This window comes from Gracilinanus agilis, chromosome 4, assembly GCF_016433145.1.
Source record: "Gracilinanus agilis isolate LMUSP501 chromosome 4, AgileGrace, whole genome shotgun sequence".
Lineage (NCBI taxonomy): Eukaryota > Metazoa > Chordata > Mammalia > Didelphimorphia > Didelphidae > Gracilinanus > Gracilinanus agilis.
The window spans coordinates 236,575,964-236,596,992 of record NC_058133.1 but is presented as its reverse complement, the minus strand read 5'-3'; the positions used below and the strand labels follow the sequence as shown (position 1 = coordinate 236,596,992).

General features: G+C 38.2%; 1 pseudogene; it reads left to right on the top strand.

The window, feature by feature from the left end:
• The window catches only part of LOC123246252, a 26,563-nt pseudogene extending 6,536 nt beyond the window's left edge, over nt 1-20,027 (top strand).
• The last annotated feature ends 1,002 nt before the right edge of the window (nt 20,028-21,029 follow it).

The following is a 21,029-nucleotide window of genomic DNA, read 5'->3' as shown; positions in this document are numbered from 1 at the left end:
AACAATTCTTAAGGATTTAAAGTAAGACCTCTTGTAAAATTACAAGGTAATTCTCAAAGCATGGAAACTTTCAAGGTTCTATACAATTACCAAGACAGAATAAATTTTAAAAGACATGTGCTCTATAAATCCAGTATACATAAGGCAATTTACAACTTTAAAAACGTGTAGGGAATATAATGTGAGTACCAGAGTAACAAGCTGGTCAAAACCTCTTACCAGTTCTAATAGATTTTTCTCATTATTTGGGAGTTACAATGAAATCATAACAGAATTAATCTAGCAGCCACAAACTACATTAACTTAAAATGATTCAATGCAACAGGAAAATCAACGAAATAAGCAAGATTAATTTACAAAAGTAATTAACAAAATGCAGTAAGATACAAAGTCTCTTTAAAACAGAAATAAAACACATTCACTTCCGAGGTTTAAAAGATTGAGTTCTGCTGAGTTTAAGGGGTTTTTTAAAGTTCAAAGTTCTGAGCAGGTATGGGGTGATTAGGCTTCCCCTAAGTTCAGTTTTTTAATAATCGCAAAAGTTTGAATAGGCCATGCGCCCGAGAGGTTCAGACACTAGGTCCACGTGGGCTCGGGGTTAGAGAAAAGCTTAGGTCAGTTTTGTAGAAAATCCCACGTGTAGAGCTTGTGTGGGTGGGGGGTGCCTAAATTAGGTCTTTAGAGAAACAGGTGGAAGGCTAGAAATAGGGGAAAAGGGGAATATACTTCCCAAATTCTTTAGCAGCAGAGCTGAAGCAGTCTCTGAAGATCGAGATCTTGGCAAAGGCAGCAGCCGGGGGTCATCGCTGTTGGGGCTCGGGGTTCTGGGCTCATAACAGGACTAGTGGTAGGATCGGAGAAGTGGTCTGGGATGCTTGCAGGCTTGCGGCACGGCAGGAATGGAGATCAGGTCTGTAGTCAGGAGATCAGCGGCAGAGGCATACTGGCTGGGCTCCGGCATTTTAGTTTTAAGGCCAAAAGCCAGAATTGGCTGGCCCAACCTCCCAAGGTGGTTTGGGCTGGACTGGCTGGCTGAGTCCTACCTGAGGCAAAAACGTGCTGTTGCTTTTAGCAAAAGCATGGCAAGCAAGGCCACTTTCCTTTTTAAAAAAAGTGCTCAAAAGAGCTGAGCCAGGCCAAAAAGAAAGCATGGCTATTGTTAGGCTATCTGGAAGATTGAAAGTTCGAATTTCGACCGTGTGGTTGCCATAATTATTAAGATTAAAAATAATAAAGGCTGCTATAATTATAGAAATTAGTATTTTAATTAAAGCCATGCTGATAGATAAAGTCATTAGACCACGCGCTTGTAAGAATTCAAAACTGCCGCCCCCATTTTGTTTCCTCTCGTCTCTCTCTGAGCCTGCTAGCCAAGAGGAAGTTCAAAGTCATGACAGGAGTTTATATACCTTCTCTTAAATGATCTCACTTCCTGTCTACCATGAGGAATCATGGGAAATGTAGTTTCAAAGTCTCCCACATGTCCATAGTAAATATATATATACTTTTAGATGGCATTTCCCAAATTTCACTTTTACATAGGTAAACTATTCCACACTCCCCTAATTTGCTTTGTATAGTTGGAAATATCTTGAATCCTTAAAACTACATTACCCAAGGGGGCAGCTGGGTAGCTCGGTGGATTGAGAGCCAGGCCTAGAGACGGGAGGTCTTAGGTTCAAATCTGGCCTCAGATACTTCCCAGCTGTGTGACCCTGGGCAAGTCACTTGACCCCCATTGCCTACCCTTACCACTCTTCTGCCTTGGAGCCAATACACAGTATTGACTCCAAGACGGAAGATAAGGGTTTAAAAAAAAAACTACATTACCCAAACTTCCTTTCTGTATTACCCAGGATGCTTTATCTTTTGTCCACGGTTTGCATTGTTAAGTTTGTATATAGTTGGCTGTAACTCCTCCCTCTGGCTCTCTCCTTCATGAGCTCGGCTGAAGTGAGTTGAGCACCTTTTTCACTCTAGTATTTTATGTTAGTTTATTATTAAAAAACCTTTATAAAAATATAATATTTAGTTATTGAATATTAATTTACATTATATTATCTACATTATAGCGACCTGAAGGGACAGAATTCTAATTTTAAAAAAAATCTTTTTATTTTAAAAAAAAAAAAAAGGCTAGCATAAATAAGTTTTGCAAGGGGCCTGCTCCTACAGCAGTGGTTCCCAAACTTTTTTGGCCTACCACCCCCTTTCCAGAAAAAAATATTACTTAGCATCCCCCTTACAGTTATTCACAGCCCCCAAATGCACCTGTGGCCATCACTGCTCCCCTTGATTGCTGCAGCCTCCGCCAGGGGGGTGGTGGCGCCCCACTTTGGGAATCACTGTTCTACAGCTTGCTGGCTTCAGACCCACCCACCTGTCCCCCACTGCCACTTCCCCTTCTTGTGTCCATCTGCTTAAGCCAGTGTTCCTCACTGTTCCTCACCTAAACTGTACCTGCCCAGCCTCCAACAGCCCAAGATCAGACTTGCCCAACATTCAGAGCTGCATTTTTTTCCCCAAGAGGGTGATGTATAAAAATATTTTAAACCAACCCCTTCCCCCACCCATGTGGGTTTTCCAGCCTGCACTAGCCATTTTTTAAGTCAAAGTCTTAAGCTGATCCTGGACTCCTGGCTGAGAGAGACTTGCAACTCGGGAAGTTTTTCACAGAAAGGGGACTCCTCTGCCGTCTTTTTTTTTTTTTTTTGAGGGCAAGAAATATCTAAAAATCAGTAGATTTAAAGTCCATTTTAGGAAATAAGTCTGCTTTCCCCTTTTCTCTCCGGACTCAAAACACTAGGGGTAGCCAGTATAATAATACCCTATTATTCTCCCTCTAGAAATTTTGCTTTTTTTTGTGGTTACTATGTAAACAAACCTCCATTCAGTGTTATTTATTTAATTTTTTTTTTTTTGAGGAATAATGCTATTGCAAAGCATGCTTGAATCACTGCAGTTAAAATTCTTTGAGCTCACTAGTGCAGTTTGGATCTTCTTAATTCTTTTCCTGGGAGTTTTTATTTTCATTGGAGATTTCCCACTTTATTTACTTCTCCTTAAGAATATGTAGCAAGCTATGCTGCTTAAATTGCAACAGACCAAAATGAAATATTTTGACAAAGTTTTGAAAGTCTTAAATTCACAGTGGGTATATGAAGAAATCCAGAGCTCTAATAAAAGGAATGGAAATGAATAAATATATGGGGGAGGGGAAAGAACCTTAAAAGAGATCTGGAAATTTATTGCTTGCTAATCATTTTTTCAGCTTTTCCCCTCAAGATAGTAAACAAGTCTATTAGAATTGGTAAAAAGGGATTTTGACTGCACTGCTTGTACCTTGTCATTTGCTTATATTATTGTATATTGCTGATTACTTTAAAATTTAAAAAATTTTTTTAAGTTTATCTGTAACGTTTCCCTATGACTTGTACTGAACAAAATTTCATGAACATCTTACACAAAAATTTTTTTAAGTTGTAAAAAGCCCATAAGTCTAATTTTTTGTTTGTTTTTAAGATTTTTTATTTTATATATTATTGTTATTTGTTTATTATTTATTATTTTTTGGATTTGTCATCTCAACTATCGAGGTCACATGTTGCTTATACAGTCTTTTATTTTGCCTTTGTTAATTGTTATATATGATGATGGATGGACTCCATCAAAACTGGTTACAATCTGTATACAACCTTTATAGAATTTAATGAACTAAATATCTCAATTGTTTTGAAAGGATCCATTTTGTAGCTGAAGTGAAGTGCAAAGGCACTATTATATATCCCCACTTCTGCATTTATAAAAATGAAATGGATGAGATATATGACAGCCCCATACCAGAGGAGCTGAGAAGGTGTTCCTAGGGCATGGTACCCTTAGAAGGCTCCTAAGAGGGAGAATACCCCAGGTAACAAGTGGCTTCTGGATGATTTAATAGTTTTAACTCTTCAGTTTATTCTGCTCTTCCACCAGAAGGATCTAAATTCTTGGTAATGTTATAGACTCAAAATGGGTTTTCAGCAGCAGCTGCAAAGGTTAAAAGATTTGCTATACCTGTAGAATTTGTGACAAGTATACATCAGTTCATAGATTTTTTAAAATATCACACAGCAAGTGACTATATATAAACTCATGTGAATCCTATATAATAATAGGTTTGTATAACAACCTTATATATTTTGCTTCCTGATATACTTGTTGGCACTGACACGAACTTTATCAACTCTTCTCTCATTGTGAGACCATCAGAATATCGACCAATAATGGCCAACTGAGCATGTGATGTGACAACAGTAGTTTGATCAAGAGAGATCAAAAAATATTTACAATTACTTATGTCTCTTTAATTGATGTTGTATGTTTGTGTTCAGTCTCATTATTCGGTTTTTTATGATATTTCTACTGAGTGGTAACTCAGATAGATATTCTCTTAATAATTGAATATTTATTCTGCATATTGTGAAATAGAACTGGTGCACATCTTAGGAGAGTTTCTTTAATAAATTCTCCCTCAACTGAGTGCTTTACCATGCTGAGCTATGGAGTGAGCAATGCTCAAACTTACAGATGTTAAATTTGTAGAGCCTTTTACAAATTTAAGGATGGAATTAGATTGGCTCTTATAAAGGTGTAGCTGCCTGGAAATGTATTCCTTCCTTTCATCCTCACTTTTTTTCAAGAGCTGGGAATGATTACTTTCAAAATGTCTATTTATATTCCACATTTGGCTTACTACCGTTTCAGTACATAAAACGCAAAATGATCTGCTATTTTTTTCTATGATGCCATACATCTTGGTCCTCTTGAAAGGGTTGGCTACTGCTATTACCACTTCCTTTACTTAACCTTGTTTTTTAAATTTTGGGGGTTCTCCATCAGGGAGGCAGTGACAGAAGATAGAATTATAGATAGCCTACTAGCCCTGCAGGCAATTAGGGGTTAACTGGCCTAACTGACAAGAAGATGGCACATGTAACTGTCTTTTAGGAAAGGGCAGGGTTAATAAGCAGAAATAAGCAAGTATATAAGGATGCACAACAGTAATAGTGGTGAAACTTAGTATGCATTATACTGCAAGATGGTGTTCCTTATGTAAATTAAGATGGATGCCACTATTCCTAACGGTGGAAAATGGCACCTCTAGCACAGGCCCTCACCTCTCCCAGCCTCCCCCTCACTTATCTCAGTAATTATAGTCAATTAGAAATCCACAACACCCCAGAACAGTAGATTGAATGATGGTTGTTTTGGTTATGTGGTTGCTGGCAATGGTGATCACAGGGCCCCCAGAGATGCATCCCCCATGGCATTCCATTGCTCCCTGCTCCGCCAGCCAAAAGTGAGGTCAAAGGCCCGGAAGTCCCAGAACTAGAGACTCTGTACCAGAGTTCTATTGCTTTGGTCTACAAATCTCTGGCACAGAGTGTCTACACTACACTACAGCAAATGTTTCATCCTCAGCATGCAGCACCATACTTCTCTGTATGCAGCTGCATGCAGCCATGAGTCACCGAAAATAGTTATGTGTGTTAGTGATGACACACATGTCATAGGTTTGCCATCAGGGCCATAGGCTCTATCTGTCAGTACAAAGGAAGCTGAGGCTTCAAGGAATTAGGGTTTCAGTTTGCAAACTGTGTAGGCAACAAACATTTATTAAACTCTTACTGTGTACCAGATATTGTCACTTAAGTGAAAGCTATCTTTTTTTAATATTTTATTTTTCCCTAATTACATGTAAAAATATTAACACTGATTTTTTTAAAATTTAGTGTTACAAATTCTCTCCTCCTCCCTACTCTCATTCCCTTCCAGAGATGGTAAGCAATATGATAAAGATTTTACATGTAAAATGTTTTTCCATATTAGTCATTTTGAGGAAGAGATCTCAAACAAGAAAAAAGAAGAAAATGTGAAATACATCATGTTTTGGTCTGTATTCAGACTCTATCAGTTCTTTCTCTCAAGGTAGATGGAATTTTTCATTATAAATCTCTGGGGTTTTCTTGGATCAGTGTATTGCTGAGATTATTCTTTTATTTTCTCATTTATGTTAATGGGATAAATAGTCCAGTGTGCAGGCACATAGAAGAACCAAAAATCAGAACCAAGAAGCAGGTCCTGTAGGTAAATAGCTTGAAAAACCAGGTTGGTTAGATCCTTATAGTGGAACTTATCTCTGAACCCACTCCCCTACCTTGAAGGCAAAATCAATCTCCAAGTTAGATAAGTGAGCTTTCAAGTATAGATAAGTGAGAACACCTGACTAGTGATGGGGCAAAGAGCAATGGCTATACATTTAAGCCATACCTTTCTTGGGATAATCAGGAAAAGCTTCCCAGGGAAGGGGAGAATTGTTGAAATTTAACCCTCGCAGAAACCCAAATCTTCTGTTTTACAGATGAGAAAAATGACATTCTTTTCTCATTTCATAGTTGCATAGAATGCAACCTGGAGCTTTTGACTCCTTGTCACAGTGCTCTTTAGAACACACCAGGCTTGAGTTAGATGGAGAATGGGGATGCCTTTCAAGGATGGATGGACTATGTCCAAGTTTTGGATCATAGGAAGCTGTGAGGAATTACCAAAGATTTCAACTCAACTCAACTCAAAAATCTCAAAGATTGAAAGATCTCAACAAGCTGGAACAATAGTTAAAATATTTTTTATAAAGTAATATTTTATAAAGTCCTTTATTTAAGTTAAAATAAATAAATAAAACTGCTCAAGCTCAGGATAAAAGAAGCATGACTATACTAGGTCATGCAAAAATCTCTGGAGGTTTTCCTGAACTAAAAAGCTGAATGTGATTTAGCAATGTTTACATTGTAACCAAAAAAAGATAATGCTATTCTAGGCTGCATTAAGAGGGTCATAGCATCCAGAACAAGGAAGATAATAGACCTCCCATTCTCTGCCCTGATCATACCACGTCTGGAATGAATGAATGGGGAAAAAAGTCATTTACTAAGTGAGTACTGAGTAGTGGTGGTCAGAAAGGATATTTTAGTCTGTGAAGTCATAAAGATAGTAAATGGAGTCATAGGACAATCAGCAGTCATGATTTTTTCAGAAATAATTGTAATATTGATTTGATTCTTTTTTTCCAAGGCAGGAAGTAGAAGGGAGGTAGGTACATTGTTGGTAGAAAATGTACAGTTCTGAGAGAAACAGGGATGGAATGAATGAAGACAGTAGGGAAACAACATGTGGGGGGTCTGAGTCAAACTAAAAATGATGAAATCTCAACCCTAAGAAGCCCTGGGACTCAGGCAAGCACTGGAATGCTGGAATTTGAGGTTCTGGATCCCATCCATAGCAAGTCCCTCTTAGCAATTAGATATAAGGAGTCCCATGCTGTTCTAATCAAAAAGAAGATAGTATGCTCACAAGGCAATTTCTTTTTTTTTTTTTTTTTTTTAATTTAAGGGCAATTTCTTAATCAGTAATAACAGTCCCTTTCCCAAATACCTAGAAGAGAACAGGACTCTGAGGGAGGCACTGAGAGTGAGTGAATGAGTAAATAGTAGATTTTTTTTAACCCTTACCTTGTCTTAGAATTGAAACTATTGGATCCAAGGCAGAAGAGTGGTAATAGCTAGGCAATGAGGGTTAAGTGACTTGCCTTGTCACACAACTAAGAAGTATCTGAGGCCATATTTGAACCCAGGACCCCCTCTCTCCAGGCTTGGCTCTCTACTGACTAAATCACCTAGCTACCCCCCCAAAAAAACCTTTTATTGAGGACTTATTCTATGCAAAGCACTGTGCAAAAATTCTGTAATTACAAATAGAAAATTAAGACAAGCCTAGTCTCAGGGAGCTCATTTTTAATGCAGGAAACATTTATAAAAGGTTTTTCAGTAAATACCTCTGCTTTCTGGCTATAATAATAATATAATGGAAGGATCAGCCAATGACAATTAATCTCTAGAGCATACACCATATGCTCTACCTGGTGTCAAGTCCCATGGAGACTTGCTAGGCTCTTTTGTGAACATGTTTATTGGAAATACCCCTTTTCTTATTCAAAGCCTATGTAGGTATGATCATTTGACTATTTCCTTTTGCTCTACTGCTTGTCTTTTAGTTGGCTACTGAGCTGGAATGGAGGGTGCAAAGAAAATGCTTGAATGGGGTAGATGTGGGGGGTGGGGCAGCTAGGTGGCTAAATGGATAGAAATTCAGGCCTAGAGACAGGAGGTCCTGGGTTCAAATATGGCTTCAGATGCTTCCTAGCTATGTGATCCTGGGCAAGTCACTTAATCCCCATTGTCTAGCCGTTACCCCTCTTCTGCCTCAGAACCAATAGACAGTATTGATTCTAAGAGAGAAGGTCAGGGTTAGAAAAGAAAAGAAAATGCTAGAACAAACTAAAAATTCTCTTCCTGGCAGCTTTTAAGTGAAGAGAAAGGAATATCATGGCATGGACAAATGTTACTCTCTCTGCTTTATCTATCTCTCGGCCTGAGCTGCCATGTGACATTAAATGCATGGGGCTTGTGAATCTTGCCTCTATCTTGTATCTATTCTATCCTGATTTCAGATGAGTGAGTTATCAGACACCAAATGGACCAGATTATAACCTTATGAGCCCCAAAGGAAAGAAGAACCTCAGAGATCCAACAACTAGGGTCCATAGCAGATTTTGCTGATAACACAGCAGCTGGGCCCAGTAAGGAGCCAGTCCTGGGGAGCAACTTGCTTGACCTAGACTAGCAGTGAATCAGCAGGGGGAAAACTTGCTCATTTGCTATGCCACAAGTGGAAGTGAATGTTCCCCCTACTTTTAAGTCTGAATCCACCCTTTCCAGAAACTGATTGGGGGAGTAGAGAGATTATGTACCTCATTGAGGGAAAGGGGATGTTTTTGTACTTTCATTCTTACTATGCTTTTTCACTAAATATCTCATCCTAAAAGCCAATTTGTGTTCATTAGTTAGTTGATATTGAGGAGAAATCAATTGTTTAATTTATTTGGTCAACAGAATATTGGAGGATATTAACCAACAACCTGGAGAAGCACACTATGCAAGCATATAAATTAGAGTACTGGAGAAGGGCACCCAACCCTTCTAGATCTCTGAGGGGAACAATAGCTTTGCTCTGGGCTCCCAAACTACTAATCAGACTGTGAATAGGGAGAAGGAGTCACAGAAACAGTTTACCTTCTTCTATGGAGAGATTAAGTATTCAAAGTGCTTTCCTCTCAATAACCCCATGAATTAGAAAGCACAAATATTTTATAAGTGCTTTATAATATTTTATTTTACAACTATTTTATAAGTGAAGAAATTGAGATAGATATGAAATGATTTGGCCAAGGTCACTTGGCTAGTAAGGGTCAGATGTGGGATTTATCTGTAGTCCAAAACTACAGTTTATGATTCTAAGTTGAGTGCTCTTTCCACTATTATATACTCATGTCTCATGTAGCTAGAGTGGTGGAGGGAAACAACACCTGCTTTATAAACTACACTACAAGAAAGTATCTTAGTAGTGTTGTGATTAAGGAGATTCCATGTCCTCTCACCCACCTACCCATGCTCAATCAGTTGCCAAATACTCTCTATTCTAACAATATTTCTTTAATTTATCTCTTCCATTCCACTTCCACTATCACTATTCTATTTCAAACCTGAATTGTCTTCCCTAGACAAATCTGAATCCCCTTCCCTATAAAAGTCTCCATTCTTCTAGTCTCTCTCCCAGTCCAGTCCATTCTCCATGTAGCTGACAAAGTAATTCTTCTAATACAATGGCCTGATCTATATCCCTGCCTATAGAGAGCCAGCTCCCTATATGGTAAGGGTTCTGAGTGGCGTTTTGTGGCGTTGGATTGTTAAGACAGGAAAAAGAAACTGAGAACAACCAAACTAGTGGTTAGCCCATGCTGATCTAACACTATGGGATTTGGACTTTATTTTATACTGGTTTCAAACAAAGAACACAAAGAAAGAGTCACAGCTGTGAAGGGGTTACAAATCATACACAATCCATTAAAGTCTAAAAAGTAGATATAGGTACAAGGACAAGGGCCAAATTCCAACCACCAATTAGTAGGGGTTAATTCTGGGAGCAGAAACATATTTCATAGAGATGTTTACTAATTGCGTTCTGCCTTGATTTACAGATCTGGACCTGGTCAGATAGTCTGGACTAAATTGTCCAGCTCCAGCCTTATCTAAGTAATATATTTTTTAGGGTTCAGGCCTCTTAATTATCAGGGAGAGAAATTGTTAACTCAGGCTGCTGGTCTGCTTAAGGACTCAAAGCTTTCCAATAAGAATATTGAGAGAGGTGGGGATCTAAAAATGAGTCAAAAGAGGAGCCTCAGATTTTTACTTTAGATGGCCCATTCTATCTGCATCTGACATGCAGTGCAGAAAAATCATACACACAGTTTTACTTGCGGATGATTTTGTAATGGGATCCAGATAAAACATCTATTACAGACTCTATTTCTCTAAATGACTCCTCATAGCCTCTTGGAGGGGTCAAGTTGTTTTTGGATTAACCTACCTGCTGGTACCAGAGCTTTTCAGGGCTCAGGTGACCAGGACCAAACACAAAGAGTGCCTCAGCCTGTATTGGTCACATAGGAAATCCGGATAACAGGCCCTATCCTGACCCTATTTCTCCAATGGCTCTCAACACCTGCCCTAAGCAAAAACAAAATTTAAAAAAAAAATGCTTTCAGTGGTTCCCCATGGTTACTGAATAAAATAAAACTCCTTAGTCTGACATTCAAGAGCCCCCATATAGCTCCATTTTTGTTACCTTTCTAGTCTTATTTCTCTCCCCTTCTCCACTGGTTCCTGGACTATGATTTGGTCTCTGATTTTACTGTCCTCTCTCTAGACCTCCATGCCTTTGTGTACTCTTATGACATATTCATGAAACAAATTCCTTCTCCCCATCTCTACCTATTGGCATCTTCTCAAAGTTAAACTCAAGTGTCTCCTCCACCATGAAATCTTCCCTTTTCACTCAATTTAGCAATTCTCTTTGAGTGTTTTTTTTAATTTAAAATCCTTACCTTTTTTAGTGTGAATACAAAGTATCAATTCTAGCGTTAAAAAAAAAAAGCAATAAAGACTAAGCAATGGAAATTAATTAACTCAGGGTCCCTGAGGCTAGATTCGAACCCAGGGCCTCCCATCTCCTGACCTGGCTCTCTATCCTCTGAGCCACTTAACAACTCCACTTTGAGTGTATTTTATATCTTTCTTTTGTACTTCTTCATTTTCTAACTTACTGCATGTACACATAACTTATCCCCTTCAATATACTACTATTTCCTTGGAGGCAGAACCTGTACTATTTTTCACCTTTGTGTCCCAGATGCCTTGCAGACAGTAAAAGCTTGATATGTCTTTATTGAATTGAGCCACAGGATTTGGGTTGCCTGGAAAATCTATCATTTTTCTTGTTTAAAATACTGTACTTTGTAATATTAGGATAACATACTCACCATTATTAGGGTATGATATTTGATTTGTTTTTCTTGTACCACAAATGGACTTATTCTCAGTACTCAAAGAACCACAGAAATTCCGAGTTGGAAGGAATTCAATTCACCAAGGATTTATTAAGTTCCTACTGTTTGCCAAGTAGCATGACATAGGAGCAAAAAGGACCTGGGGAGAAGTAGGGGACAGCTAGGTGGCTTGGAGACAGGAGGTCCTAGGTACAAATCCAGGCTAACTGTGTGACCCTGGGCAAGTCACTTAACCCCCCAATTGCCTAACCCTTACTACTCTTCTACCTTAGAACTAATATTTAGTGTCAAGTCTAAGACAGAAGGTAAGGGTTAAAAAAAAAAACGAGTCAAAAAGACCTGGGCTAAAGTCCCACCAGACATGTAACTGTTTTTGTTATTCTGAACAAATCAGCAATGAGGATTTGGAGTAGGGTTAAGTGGTGAGTTAGTGGCAGCAATTGAAACATTAGCAATGTGTTTCACCTAGAGATGAACTAACCTGGCATAGATTCGTTCCCTTGCACACTTAGTAAGTGTAGACTGAGGCCCACAGCTTCTAAACACGAAAGAGCTGGTTCACTCAACCCCTACTAATTTACAGCAAGAAACTGAAGGATAAAAAAGTCCTTTGTAGAACCTAGTTGAAAGGGAAAAGGTTGGTTGCCCAGTTGGCAATTCTGAGGATATCAACTGTAGGGAATTGCTCTCCTCCCACATCCCATTATCTTGACCTCAAAGCTCAGGCTTGACTCCTCCCTCTCAACAACTCTTTCCACCACAATCTTATTCCTTGAAGTACAAATGAGCACTTACCCAGAAAAATCATTTACTCAAATAGTTACATTTCCAATTCACTCAAATAACTGACAATCTACTACAAAATTACAGAGCCTGTGATAGATCTGTTGCCAGGGATTGCCAGGCAACGGGAAACTTTTCCACTGTCTCCTCTATAGTAAGGGATATATATTAAGAAGAGGCCAGTAGCACAGCAACCATCTCTAAGGAGATAGACCAGTGTCATGTGCCATCAGAGGAATCAAAAAGGGAAAAGTTTCATACTATTTTCTATCTTGTAGTAAAGCATTCATTTTAAACTTAGCTTCCTAAATTCCTGTCCCTAAGACTAAATTTATGTGTGAAAATCAATTAACAGGCCCAGCTAAGTCTGGGGATGAGAGAAGTATAATGAAAAACCATCCAGTTCCTTTTAAGCATGGAAATTAACATTTAAAATGTATCTTGAAAGAGGAAAAAATGAAATGCTAATTTACAGAAACTAGGAGATCAATTTCCCAAGACTGATAGTTATTGAAGACTTCAACTAATGACAAAAAATCAATGTCAGTAATTAATTTAACAGAATTGCCATTTTGCAGTCAATGATAAAAGAAAGTCATACAGTAGCTGAATTTAACATTTCCACAGAGAACATTCTGGGACAAAAACGCATAAACACTAGTAAATTACTTCAAAACTGTTCTCTTTTTTAATTAACTGAAACAAATTTGTAATAATCCCTATAACTCATGTCTTAAAATGGATATCACTTAAAGATTGAATCTTTCCTCCAATTGTAATTTGATTAGACTAGTGTTGAAGTTGCTGATCCTAACCATTAACAGTATGGTTCACTTACTCTAAGGAATTGTGATGATTAAAAGGTTTTAATACAACACAGAGAGCTTTCAAGACTCCTCTCCAGCTTTGGTTGGTAAAAACAAGTGAGGGAAACATTTAATTACCCTGGTATTAGATAGTGATTTAATGAGCCCACTCTAGCTGTGCGTACCTGGAATATGAGAATCTCTGGAGTTAAAAGCTTCTGAAGGGCTATAAAAGGCTTTTTGAGAATGATGGGTATGTGTGCTTTAAATTCCCAAATTAATATAAAAGTTAAAGCCCCAGGCTCCCAACTTCCTTTCTGTTCCATGTGGGAGCACTAAACTGAAGATCTAACATGCTTTAATTTTATAACTCCTGAACGATAAGATGAGTATGTGTGTAGGGGATGAAGAAAAAGTCAGGATGCTATGATTTGTACCTAGAAGCACACTAATACAGAGTTGGAAAAGACCTGAGGGAGAAGCCTTTATAGTTGTATAGCATTTTTAATCTATATTTTCACAAGATATATAGATGGCACGGCATATCAATCAGTCAACAAATATACATTAAGGGCCAGCTATGCATGTGACAGACATGTGTTAAAGATACAAATACTATATAAAGTCTGAAACAATCCTTAATCTTAAAGAGATTACCTTTTAATGAAGGCATTTGCAAATATATTTAAAAATATATACAAAATAAGTGTAAAGCTAATAAAATACAAATATATAAAAAATACAATTTGGGAAGGAGACAGTTAATAGTTTGGGGGCATCAGGAAAGATTTTGTGCTAAAGATAGTGCTGGAGTTGCATCTTAAAAAAAAAGAGGAATTTAATGAGGTGTCATATGGGGGGACAGAGGAAAGACCCTTTTGGCCACATGGCAAAGTGCATATTGGGGGAGTAATGTCTAATGAGGCTATAAAGATAGGCTGGGGCCAGATTCAATAGGGCTTTAAAAGCTAAACAGAAGCACACACACACACACACACACACACACACATAGTTTCTTAAAGGCCTTAGGAAACCATTGGAGTTGGTTGAGTAGAATTATATGGTCAAATTTGTGCTTAAGAATTATTGGGACAGCAAGGTACCACAATGAATGGAATGTCAGATCTGGAGTTAGAAGGGGCTGGGTTCAAATATGACCTCAGACACTTCTTAACTCTGTGACCTTAGACAAGTCACTGAAGGAGGCCAAGACAGGGAGCCGCTTGACCCTTGCAAAACATATCGTTGCAAGACATGGCAAGCAGGCCCCTGACAAAGTGCATAGATGTGTCAACGCCCTAACCACAGACCCCTGACCCAGTGCCAACACCCTAACTGCAGACCCCTGACCTAGTGCTAACGCCCTAAACTGTAGACCCCTGACAAGTACATAGAGGTGTCAACGTCCTAACTGCAAGAGATGCCTGCAAACCGCATAGGCTGATAAGGGGCGGGCATAAAACTCCTGTACTCACAAGCCACAGACGGAACTCTTAGGATGAGCTCCCCTGGTGCGCACCAGATCAATAAATGGCCCTTCTTGCCTAATTGCATTGTCTGCTGGTCTTCCTTGGTGGTGGGCTATGACTCGGACCCCAACATCACTTAACCCCAATTGTCCATCTTTCTGCTCTTTTGTCTTACAATTGATACTAAGACAGAAGATAAGAGGTAAAAGAAGAAGAAAAAAAATTAGTTTGGTAATTATATAGGATAGACTACAGGGTTAAGAGTTGAGATAGAGGGACCAATTAGGAGTCTGTTGAAATAATCTAGACATAGCATAGGAGACAGAGAACTGATTTCATCAACCAAGAAATAGGTTCAAGTCCTACCTTTGAAACATACTGTCTTTGTAAACCTGGGTTTATTATTTAACCTCTCAGGACCCTAAGCAACTCTTTAAGATCATAAATTACAAAGGTATGAATATGCAATGGCAGAAGGATCTATGGGATTTTTCATGAGTTTTAAGTTGATATTTTTGAAGCATCTGCATCAATCCTTATATCCTTCTTTACCCCACCCCCACCCTCTTCAGAAAAGTCATTTCTTATAATAATTCATTTTAAAAGAAAAAGAAAAAGATGGAGAGGGTGGTGATGTTATTTGTAGTGTTCCACATTCATGGTCCACACCTCGTCAAAGAAGCAGGAAAAAGTGTTTTTTCATATCTCTTCTTTAGATCTAAACTTGTCCATTATAATTCTGCAATATTTACTTTAGATTGTTTTCTTGTTGCTGTTCATTCCATTTTCATTGTTGTAGTCAATGTTTACATTGTTCTCCTGATTGTTCTTATTTCATTTCATCAAAGCATATAATTCTGCTTCTCTTTACTTACCATGTCAACATTTCCTATACTATTATACTCTTCCATTGTATTTATACACTAAAATATGTTTGGCCATTCCCCAATTGATGGGCATTTACTTTTTTCCTCTAGCTCTTCACTACCACAAAAAGTTGTAAATATTTTGTTGTATGTGGATCCTTTCTTTTAGTCAATAACCTTCTTGGAGTATATGTCTAGCAATGGAATCTTTAGGTCAAAGAGTATGGACAATTTAGTCAGTTTGCATTAACTAAATGCTTACTATCTGTGAGGCACAATGCTAAGTGCTGGGAATACAAAGAAAAGCAATAATATGGTTTCTCTTCTCAAGGAGCTCACATTCTAATAAGGGAGACAACCTGGTAAATAATTATATACGAAAGACAGATGGGGGAAATGGAAGGTAACCTTAGAGTAATTAGCAACGGACAAGATCAGGAAAAATTTCTTGCAGAAGACAAGGTACAAGTTGAGTCTTCAAAGAAGTCATGGAAGCTTAGAATCAGAGGGAAAGAGTATGCTTGTCATAGGAGCCAGCCAGAGGAAGAAGGATGAGGTATTAATTAAGGAACCTTTTTCTGATTAATTGAATTGCTCCCTTAATAAATTCCTGGATGTGAAAGGTAGCTGACAGAGAAATAGTGTTAGGGCTCTCACCTTTTAGATTTTGAGGGATTGCATTTACTCATTATTAGCGAAGGGGTCCCTTTCAGTCCTTGAGTGACCTTACATATTGAAATGGGGCTGAGGATCAGCAAAGACTGCAAAGAGCCCAGGTACCCTTCACCCTATCCACTTACTGATATTGGAAGAAAGTGAGAGTTTAACATTTTTTTAAAGCAAAGAAAAAAAATGAGGAATCAACTCTGCTAGTGATCTAGCTTCAAGAATTGACAGTTGGCCAGCTTTTAGGATTAATAATAATAATAGCTAGCATTTCTTTAGTAACTAATATGTACCAGGCACTGTATTTTACACATATTATCTCTTTTGATCCTAACAACAACCCTGTCAGGTAGGTGCTATTATTATCCCCATTTTGAAGATGAGGAAACTGAGGCAAAAAGAAGTTAACTTGCACAGAATCATACAGCCAGTAAGTATGTGAAACTGGATCATGAACCCCAGGTCTTTCTGATTCTAAGCCAAGAGCTCTAATCACTGTACTATCTAGCTGCCAGTTGTTTCTAGAAGAGTTCCATAAAAGTTTATGAGGGCATTTCCCTCTTTTTCCCCATTGGCAATGGCTTCACAGAAGAACTGCATGACAATCCAGCTGTAAAACTGAATTAAGAATGAGAGGGGGCAGCTGGGTAGCTCAGTGTATTGAGAGCCAGGCCTAGAGACGGGAAGTCCTAGGTTCAGATCCGGCCTCAGACACTTCCCAGCTGTGTGACCCTGGGCAAGTTACTTGACCCCCATTGCCTACCCTTACCACTCTTCCACCTATAAGTCAATACCCAGAAGTTAAGGGTTTAAAATAAAAATAAATAAATAAATAAATAAAATAAAAGAATGAGAGCTATGACCCTGCTCAGGAACTGGCAGACTACAGGATTTAGACTCCTGCTAGTATTATAATATAGGCTCTAGCTTTCTCTGAAGTGTATAGCAGTATTCTAGGCCAAGATCAACTAAAGCTTCATGGTTCACCCACCACTTAAGTCTCTGCTCTAAGTAAATTCTGAGGGTTCTGAGGGACAACAGAGTGGCCCCAACTGGAAGCTAGGTTCTTTCCTTTAAAACTACTACTCCCACCTGTGTCCCTCAGGTTCCTTGATGCTAAAATAGCTCCTTACATAAAAGTATCCTGAAGGTCTAAGTTAAAGAATCTCAGGGGCAAAAGACTGACATAGTAGAGATGACTGTAATAAAATGTTTCCCAGTAGCAAATCTGCATATAACTATTTTTAGCACTTAGAAGTGTTGTTTGCTAGTAAAATCTAAATCAAAGAACTCTGGAGGTGTTAACTTAGGAAAAACACAGAACTATTAAATAGTCATAAAACCACTCTTTAATCAAGGGAAAGGGGGAACAGGGCTACCTGGCCTCTTATGCAGAGCTGCGCCTTGTGCAGAGTCCAAGAATTGAACACTGCTTGGCTCTGCTCCCTGACCCCCTGGGAGTGACACGGTGCTAGATGACGACTCCAAGGAATAAAGGAAATTGGGGAACTTATATACCATTTGGGAAGATCCAGGGACTGGGAGAGATGACTGACATTATACAAGGGTGAGGAAACCTTTCAAAGAATGTCTCTTGCCTTTTATTGTCCTCTGTGACTGGAGGGGAAAATTCCTCCAAGCCCATTGAGAGCCAACCTGCATAGTTTTGCAGACCACCCCATTCAGAGGAAATTGCTTTTCATTAAGAGTGCCATAATCACTCAGCAATGCCTAACCAAGGGAGTCCTGGTGGGAAGCTATGCAGATCTCAGATCTTACTCCTGCTTCCATAGCCTGAGATTTGGCAGCCACCAGCCCAAACAATGCCTAAAATGTATGTATTCCCTCCTCAGTCCTGCCTTGTAGAGTCATTCTCTTTAAGACACAGCTTGAGCACAACTTCTGCATAAAGACTTTTTGGATTCCCACCTCCCAACTACTAATACCCTTCCATCCAAACTACCTTATGTTAATGACTTTATATATTTTGCATTTATTCATTTTATGAATATGCATGTATTTTTAACATGATCTTATTGCCTCCCTCATTCGAATACTTCACAAACAGATTGCTTTGTCCTTTAATTCTTTCATCCCCAGTACCTAGCACACTTCTTGATACTCATGTAGGTATATAATAAATGTTTCTTTGTTGATTGATTCTTCCAGAAGGAGAATGGAAAGATTCTGAGGAGGAGCTAGTACTATGTAGTACATACTATTTCTGAAAAAGACATCTAGTTCTGTAGTCCATGATTGTGAGTTGCCTCAGATACACTGGTCCTTTACGTATGTACCTCATTGTTAGATTTCTATTAGTTTGTGCCCACTTTTCTTCTCTCCAAAAGACATTGTGTGAACTGGTGATTGGTGAGAGAATGAGTTAGGTTTATGGGGGGGCTGTTATGTTTTGATTATTCCTATTTTTGTCTTCTAGTGAGTAAATGTATGTATTCTTGCTTTTGCCTTCTTATTTAGTAAATGTTTTATGTTTAAGGCTTAATAGTGAGAGTAGCTAGGTGGCTCAGTGGATAGGGCCAGGCCTGGAGATAGGAGGTCCTGGGTTCAAATCTGACCTCAGATACTTCCTAGCTGTGTGACCCTGGGCAAGTCACTTAACCCCCATTGCCTAGCCCTTGTTGCTCTTCTGCCTTAGAATCAATACACAGTATTGTTACTAAAATGGAAAGTAAGGTTTTTAGGGAGGACAATTAGCAATGAGGGACATTGCTTAGGAGTACTTCCTGAGGTGGCAGGATTCTAATGTTCTCAGAAAACCTTTTGAACAAGAATAAGTTTACTTCAGTTAATAAAGGAGAATAAAGAAAATTCCAGCCCTTCAGTAACTTTGGCAAACCTAAACCAGAGAAAACTATTCACGTATTGGGATAAAAAAAGAGTTGATTAATCTATATATTATATATAGATTTAACTGTGAAGGTATATAATATATATAAACTACATATATATTATATACCTTCACAGTTAAAAGGACTAGATCCAGCTACCAAAGCCTGGTATTTCTAAGAGGATGCCAGTTTCATCTTTGATGTAGGAACATGTTTGTGACTACTATATGATTCTCTTGGCCACTGGAATAATCTATTTTCATAGCATCTATTTGTTTCATTCCTTTAAGCAATTCCCAGGATATATGACAGGAATATGTGGTCTCTTTTTGGCAGGGAAAGTAGAAGAAACTCCTAAAAAATTTAAAGATATTATCAAAACAGCTCATAGCTTATTAAATGATATACAGTTTGGTCAGTTTGGAGATGGTCCAAAGGAAGAAGTTATGGTTCTAGGAAAGGTCTTATTACAGACTATGAAATTTGATTTGTAAAAAGAAGATTCCTACCAATTCCTCTTCGATTATGACAAACAACTCAAAGGTGATTTAAAAAAGAATCCAAAAATTATTTCAAGTGGATGAACATTTGTAAATGACAGCTACAATGGGAATCTGAGATCATAGCAGTCACAGTCATATGGCCATTTATGCACATTTGAAATACAGGAATGGACATCAAAACCAAAATACAGGCAATGATAAGAACAGTTTGTTCAAGATGTACTAAAAAGACATTTGCCACCAAATCCTGGATCTCTATTCACCAAACAGCAAATGCCTCATTATACTCCTCATCAAATTCAGCAACCATTACCTCTTATGTCAACATTGTCAAGTGTTTAACCCTTTACTATACCTTTTAAAACAGTCCCAGTAACATCAAAGTTCTAAACAGATTAAAACAGAAAGATTCCCAGCAGATAGCACAGCAGTAGTAACTATCTATGAAACCATCTCCTCAGCCTTAACCATTCCGGGCAGGTTAAACAAGCAATGGTTGTTTCTCCTAAGGAAAATAATAAGGCAGCAGAACCCCTACCATCTACAGTCCCCCAAATTGAGACCACACACCCACTAATATGACCTGTATATCTTTCTCCAGAAAATAAGCCAAGCATTACAGCTTCATTTTTTCTTCTTTTTTTAATTCAAAGATATTTTATTTTCCCAATTACATGTAATAACAATTTTCAACATATGCTTTCCAAAGTTAAAGATTCAAATTGTCTCTCCCACTCCTATCCCTCCCCTTCTCAGAGATGGTAAAGCAATATGATCTGGGATACATGTACTATCATCCAAAACATACTTCTGTGTTGGTCATTGTTGTAAAAGAATACTCATATAAAATCAAAACCTTAAAATAAAACTGTAAATAAACTCATGTGAAAGGTAGTATGCTTTGATCTGTATCTCACTCCAACAGTTCTTTCTGTGGAGGTGATGAGCATTCTTTGACATAAATCCTACAGAATGGTCTTGGATTATAGTACTACATTATATTATATTATTATGGATTATATTATTATATTATATTGCTGAGAATAGCTAATTATTTCACAGTTGATCATTGTACAATATTGCTGTTATTGTATACAGTGCTCTCACATTTCTACTTGTTTCAAATAATTCATGTAGATCTTTCCAACAGCTACAGTTTCAATGGGAGAGGTGAGTGGCCTGGCACAATGGAGGATGGAGATCTATGAAAAGTCCTCCTTTCAGTCATCCTACCTGTGGAAAATATATGTAAAGGTAATGGGGTCACCAGGGATATTATAAATAAACTAAGTAGTTTGTGAGAACACACACTGGGATTTATGAGAGACTGGACCAGGATGGAAAGATCAGAGCTTACTGGATTCCCACAAGAATGGCAGTTGATCTTAACTGTCACTCAGCTTCCCATAGGCCAGAGTCTAGAAACAGGCTGACAAGGTAAAAGGGACTTAACAGCTTTAATTATGTTTGACTAAAAGGTGGGAAAGGGATTTCTATACTTAAAATCTAAAGGATAAAACCACAGGGCAATGGGAGGACTTATTCTACTCTTATCTAAGTGATCTAAACTAACAGGGCCCAAGA